This window comes from Monodon monoceros, unplaced genomic scaffold (assembly GCF_005190385.1).
Source record: "Monodon monoceros isolate NGI ecotype Baffin Bay Population unplaced genomic scaffold, NGI_Narwhal_1 Super_Scaffold_6, whole genome shotgun sequence".
NCBI lineage: Eukaryota > Metazoa > Chordata > Mammalia > Artiodactyla > Monodontidae > Monodon > Monodon monoceros.
In genome coordinates this window covers 62,311,105-62,316,999 of record NW_021703783.1, presented here as the reverse complement: position 1 = coordinate 62,316,999, position 5,895 = coordinate 62,311,105, and the positions used below count along the sequence as shown (strand labels likewise).

The 5,895-nt window shown below is 43.4% G+C and overlaps 1 pseudogene; it reads left to right on the top strand.

The window, feature by feature from the left end:
• The first annotated feature begins 271 nt into the window (after positions 1-271).
• On the top strand, positions 272-501 carry LOC114884991 (annotated as a pseudogene).
• The last annotated feature ends 5,394 nt before the right edge of the window (positions 502-5,895 follow it).

Genomic DNA, 5,895 nt, shown 5'->3' with positions numbered 1-5,895 from the left:
TGGTAAGGAAAGCTAAAAGTGGTGTGTGATAGATACATTGCTTAGTTGAGGTTGGAGAGCATGAGTGAGAGGTGGCAATGACCCAGAAGGCAGCAGTGTCCTCTAACAAGGCCCTGGGCTTGGTGTTCCAGGTAGATTAGCCTAGAAGGAAGACTATTGAATAATATATCCTTGTCCTTTTCCTCTTTAAAAACTCTGATGATACCACAGGAGTGTGAGGGAGACCACAAGTACCATTTCAAGGCAGCTCTAAGCACACTGAGTAGACACCATGAGCAAGGATCACCATCCCAAGTTGAAAAAAATTTAAGAACAAGAAGTTATTACTGAAATTAAACAGCAACAGATGTATCCAAGGAATATTGTGGGAATTTGATCCCTTTATGAATCTTGTGATAGATGAATGTATGGAGATCATATCCAGGGCAACAGAGCAATAATGGAAAGGGGATAATACAAGGAAATAGTATCATCATGTTAGAATCCTTAGAAAGAGTATAAATGATGGCTGTGTTCAGCAGAGAAATCAATTGCTTCCACACGTCCCATCCTCAAAGGACTTGTTTTATTGTGATGTAAAAGTCAGGTGATGCACACTTGTCATATTAAATTTTTTTATTGAAATTTTTAAAAACCCAAAATGCTGATAACTTGCTAAGATCAGATCCAAAATTCCCTGACATCGAAAGTCTTTGATCATTTGGTTCCAATCTACCTTTCTCATCACTTCATGCCAGAAACCCCTTCCCCAAAATATACTGTTCCTAGAGCCACACCAGGCCATTTACTCTTTCCCTCAACATGCCTGATGCTTTCACATCTTGACACCTTGGCTCTAGCTATTCTCTTCCCTGCAATGCCTTTCTCTCCTCTTCATCCAGCAAAGTCTTAGCCCCCCTTGGAGACCTACACTGTGAAGCCTTCATGGCTCACTTACCAGATAGTTTGTCTCTCATTCCACTGCTCTGCCATTACATTCTATCCCAATCATTTGTTTGCATGTCTGCCTGTGCGCTGAGACAGGGAGCTCCTTGAAAACTAGTTTTAATATTCTGGTGCTTAAGCAGAATTGGCAAAAATGCAAAGAGCCCGTGATCTGCATTTAAAGCAATTATAGCAGTATTTTCTCCTGCATTCTCTCTTGCTACACTGATTTTCCTTCCTGCATTTATCCCTTCCCAGCTGAATCTTTTCTTTTGCTCTTCTCAGACCCAGACACAGGAGAAAACCTTTCTATGCAAGGTTGATAAGCTTATCTGTAAGAAGGGCTAAATAAATGTTTCCATTGTGTTTTAAAATTATTGAATACCCAAATCCACAAAGACATTTTAGAGGACTTTTCAATCCCATGTGTATTTTCAGGGAAGTGTATCTAATATGTTTTTATTAGTTAATTTACATTTAACTTATCAACATAATGTATTTAGTCATTACACTCCAAATCTAACACATTCCCTTAGGAAGCACAACAATCTATTTTTTTCGCTATTAACAGGGTGTTGTTTTCGCCAACTGAAACTTGACACAAAATAATATTAATTAAACTGAATTTCTAGTTTCTTCAAAATAAAGTTTCTGAATGAACACAATAGAGTGCAAGATCATTGGGTTAGTACCATCAGGGGACTACATTGGAACCCTACTTTTTTTTTTCTTTTTTTTCTTTTTTTTCACTTTTTCTTTTTTTGGCTGCATCGGGTCTCAGTTGTGGCATGCAGGATCTTTCGTTCCGGCACACGAGCTCTTCGTTGTGCTGCATGGGCTTCTCTCTTGCTGTGGCACACAGGCTCCAGAGTGCGCAGGCTCTGTAGTTGTGGCATGCGGGCTTGCTTGCCCCAAGGCATGTGGGATCTTAGTTCACCGACCAGGTTCACGTCCCCTGCTTTGCAAGACGGATTCTTAAACACTGGACCACCATGGAAATCCCTCTCTCTTTCTTTCTTTTTTCTTTCTTTCTTTCTTCCTTCCTTCCTCTCCCTCTTTCTTTCACTCTTTCTTTTTTTCTTTCCCCCTTACTTCGTTGTGTCATGAAACAGTTTCATATCATAACATTTTAATTTTATCATAATAAACATATATTTTAAATCCATTTGAGGTTACAAGGAACACACTCAAAAGCTGTAGCATCAAAATGGAACAGTGTGAGGGGGGAACTTCAGGATGGTATAAGAGTAAGACATAGAGATCACCTTCCTGCCCACAAATACATGAGAAATACATCTACATGTGGAACAACTCCTACAGAACACCTACTGAACACTGGCAGAAGACCTCAGACCTCACAAAAGTCAAGAAACTCCCCACGTACCTGGGTAGGGCAAAAGAAAAAAGAAAAAACAGAGACAAAGAATAGGGACGGGACCTGCACCAGTGGGGGGAGCTGTGAAGGCGGAAAGCGTTTCCACACACTAGGAAGCCCCTTCGCGGGCGGAGACTACAGGTGGCGGAGGGAGGAAGCTTCGAAGCCGCGGAGGAGAGCACAGCCACAGGGGTGCGGAGGGCAAAGCGGAGAGATTCCCGCACAGAGGATCGGTGCCGACCAGCACTCACCAGCCTGAGAGGCTTGTCTGCTCACCCGCCGGGGCAGGCGGGGGCTGGGAGCTGAGGCTTGGGCTTCAGAGGTAGGATCCCAGGGAGAGGACTGGGGTTGGCTGCGTGAACACAGCCTGAAGGGGGCTAGTGCGCCACAGCTAGCCGGGAGGGAGTTCGGGAAAAGGTCTAGAGCTGCAAAAGAGACAAGAGACTTTTTCTTGCCTCTGTTTCCTGGTGCCCAGGAGAGGGGATTAAGAGCGCTGCTTAAAGGAGCTCCAGAGACGGGCGCGAGCCGCGGCTAAAAGCGCGGACCCCAGACCCCAGGGCATGAGACGCTAAGGCTGCTACTGCCGCCACCAAGAAGCCTGTGTGCGAGCACAGGTCACTATCCACACCTCCCCTCCCGGGAGCCTGTGCAGCCCGCCACTGCCAGGGTCCCAGGATCCAGGGACAACTTTCCCGGGAGAACGCACGGCGCGCCTCAGGCTGGTGCAACGTCACGCTGCAGGCTCGCCCCACATAAGTACCCCTCCCTCCCCCCGGTCTGAGTGAGCCAGAGCCCCCGAATCAGTGGCTCCTTTAACCCCGTCCTGTCTGAGCAAAGAACAGACGCCCTCAGGCGACCTACACGCAGAGGCGAGTCCAAATCCAAAGCTGAGCCCCGGGAGCTGTGCAAACAAAGAAGAGAAAGGGAAAACTCTCCCAGCAGCCTCAGGAGCAGCGGATTAAAGCTCCACAATCAACTTGATGTACCCTGCATCTGTGGAATACCTGAATAGACAAGGAATCATCCCAAATTGAGGAGGTGGACTTTGGGAGCAACGATATATTTTTTTTTCCCTTTTTCTCTTTTTTTGAGTGTGTATGTGTATGCTTCTGTGTGTGATTCTGTCTGTATAGCTTTCCTTTTACCATTTGTCCTAGGGTTCTGTCTGTCCGTTTTTTTGGTTTTTTGGGTTTTTTTGTTTTTTTTTTAAGTATAGTTTTTAGCACTTGTTATCATTGGTGGATTTGTTTTTTTGGTTTGGTTGCTCTCTTCTTTTTATTTTTTATTACTTAAAAAAAATTTTTTAATCATTATTTTTTATTTTAATAACTTTATTTTTATTTTATCTTCTTCATTCTTTCTTTCTTTCTTTTTCTCCCTTTTATTCTGAGCCATGTGGAGGACAGGCTCTTGGTGCTCCAGCCAGGTGTCAGGGCTGTGCCTCTGAGGTGGGAGAGCCAAGTTCAGGACACTGGTCCACAAGAGACCTCCCAGCTCCACGTAACATCAAACGGCGAAAATCTCCCAGAGATCTCCATCTCAAAACCAAGACCCAGCTTCACTCAACGACCAGCAAGCTACAGTGCTGGACACCCTATGCCAAACAACTAGCAAGACAGGAACACAACCCTACCCATTAGCACAAAGGCTACCTAAACCCATAATAAGGCCACAGACACCCCAAAACACACACCACCAGACGTGGACCTGCCCACCAGAAAGACAAGATCCACCCTCATCCAGCAGAACACAGACACTAGTCCCCTCCACCAGGAAGCCTACACAACCCACTGAACCAACCTTAGCCACTGGGGACAGACACCAAAAACAACGGGAACTACGAACCTGCAGCCTGCAAAAAGGAGACCCCAAACACAGTAAGTTAAGCAAAATGAGAAGACAGAGGAATACACAGCAGATGAAGGAACAAGGCAAATACCCACCAGACCTAACAAATAAAGAGGAAATAGGCAGTCTACCTGAAAAAGAATTCAGAATAATGACAGTAAAGACGATCCAGAATCTTGGAAACAGAATGGAGAAAATGCAAGAAACATTTAACAAGGACCTAGAAGAAATAAAGAGCAAACAAACAGTGATGAACAACACAATCAATGAAATTAAAAATTCTCTAGAAGGGATCAATAGCAGAATAACTGAGGCAGAAGAACGGATAAGTGACCTGGAAGATAAAATAGGGGAAATAACTACTGCAGAGCAGAATAAATAAAAATGAATGAAAAGAACTGAGGACAGTGTCAGAGACGTCTGAGACAACACTAAACGCACCAACATTCGAATTATACGGGTCACAGAAGAAGAAGAGAAAAAGAAAGGGACTGAGAAAATATCTGAAGAGATTATAGTTGAAAACTTCCCTAATATGGGAAACGAAATAGTTAATCAAGTCCAGGAAGCATAGAGAGTCCCATACAGGATAAATCCAAGGAGAAACATGCCAAGACACATATTAATCAAACTATCAAAAATTAAATACAAAGAGAAAATATTAAAAGCAGCAAGGAAAAAAACAACAAATAACTCAAAAGGGAATCCCCATAAGGTTAACAGCTGATCTTTCAGCAGAAACTCTGCAAGCCAGAAGGGGGTGGCAGGACATATTTAAAGTGATGAAGGAGAAAAACCTACAACCAAGATTACTCTACCCAGCAAGGATCTCATTCAGATTTGACGGAGAAATTAAAACAGACAAGCAAAAGCTAAGAGAATTCAGCACCACCAAACCAGCTTTACAACAAATGCTAAAGGAACTTCTCTAGGCAGAAAAAACAAGAGAAGGAAAAAACCTACAATAACAAACCCAAAACAATTAAGAAAATGGTAATAGGAACATACATATTGATAATTACCTAAAATGTAAACGGATTAAATGCTCCAACCAAAACACATAGACTGGCTGAATGGATACAAAAACAAGACCCGTATATATGCTGTCAACAAGAGACCCACCTCAGACCTACGGACACAAACAGATTGAAAGTGAGGGGATGGTAAAAGATATTCCATGCAAATGGAAATCAAAAGAAAGCTGGGGGCTTCCATGGTGGCGCAGTGGTTGAGAGTCCACCTGCCGATGCAGGGGACATGGGTTCATGCCCCAGTGCGGGAAGATCCCACATGCCATGGAGCGGCTATGCCCATGAGCCATGGCCGCTGAGCCTGCAAGTCTGGAGCCTGTGCTCCGCAATGGGAGAGGCCACAACAGAGAGGCCGCGTACCACAAAAAAAAAAAAAAAAAGGAAAGCTGGAGCAGCAATTTTCGTATCAGACAACATAGACTTTAAAACAAAGACTATTACAAGAGACAAAGAATGACACTACATAATGATCAAGGGATCAATCCAAGAAGAAGATATAACAATTATAAATATTTATGCACCCAACATAGGAGCACCTCAGTACATAAGGCAAATACCAAAAGCCATGAAAGGGGAAATTGACAGTAACACATTCATAGTAGGGGACTTTAACACCCCACTTTCACCAATGGACAGATCATCCAAAATGAAAATAAATAAGGAAACACAAGCTTTATATGATACATTAAACAAGATGGACTTAATTGATATTTATAG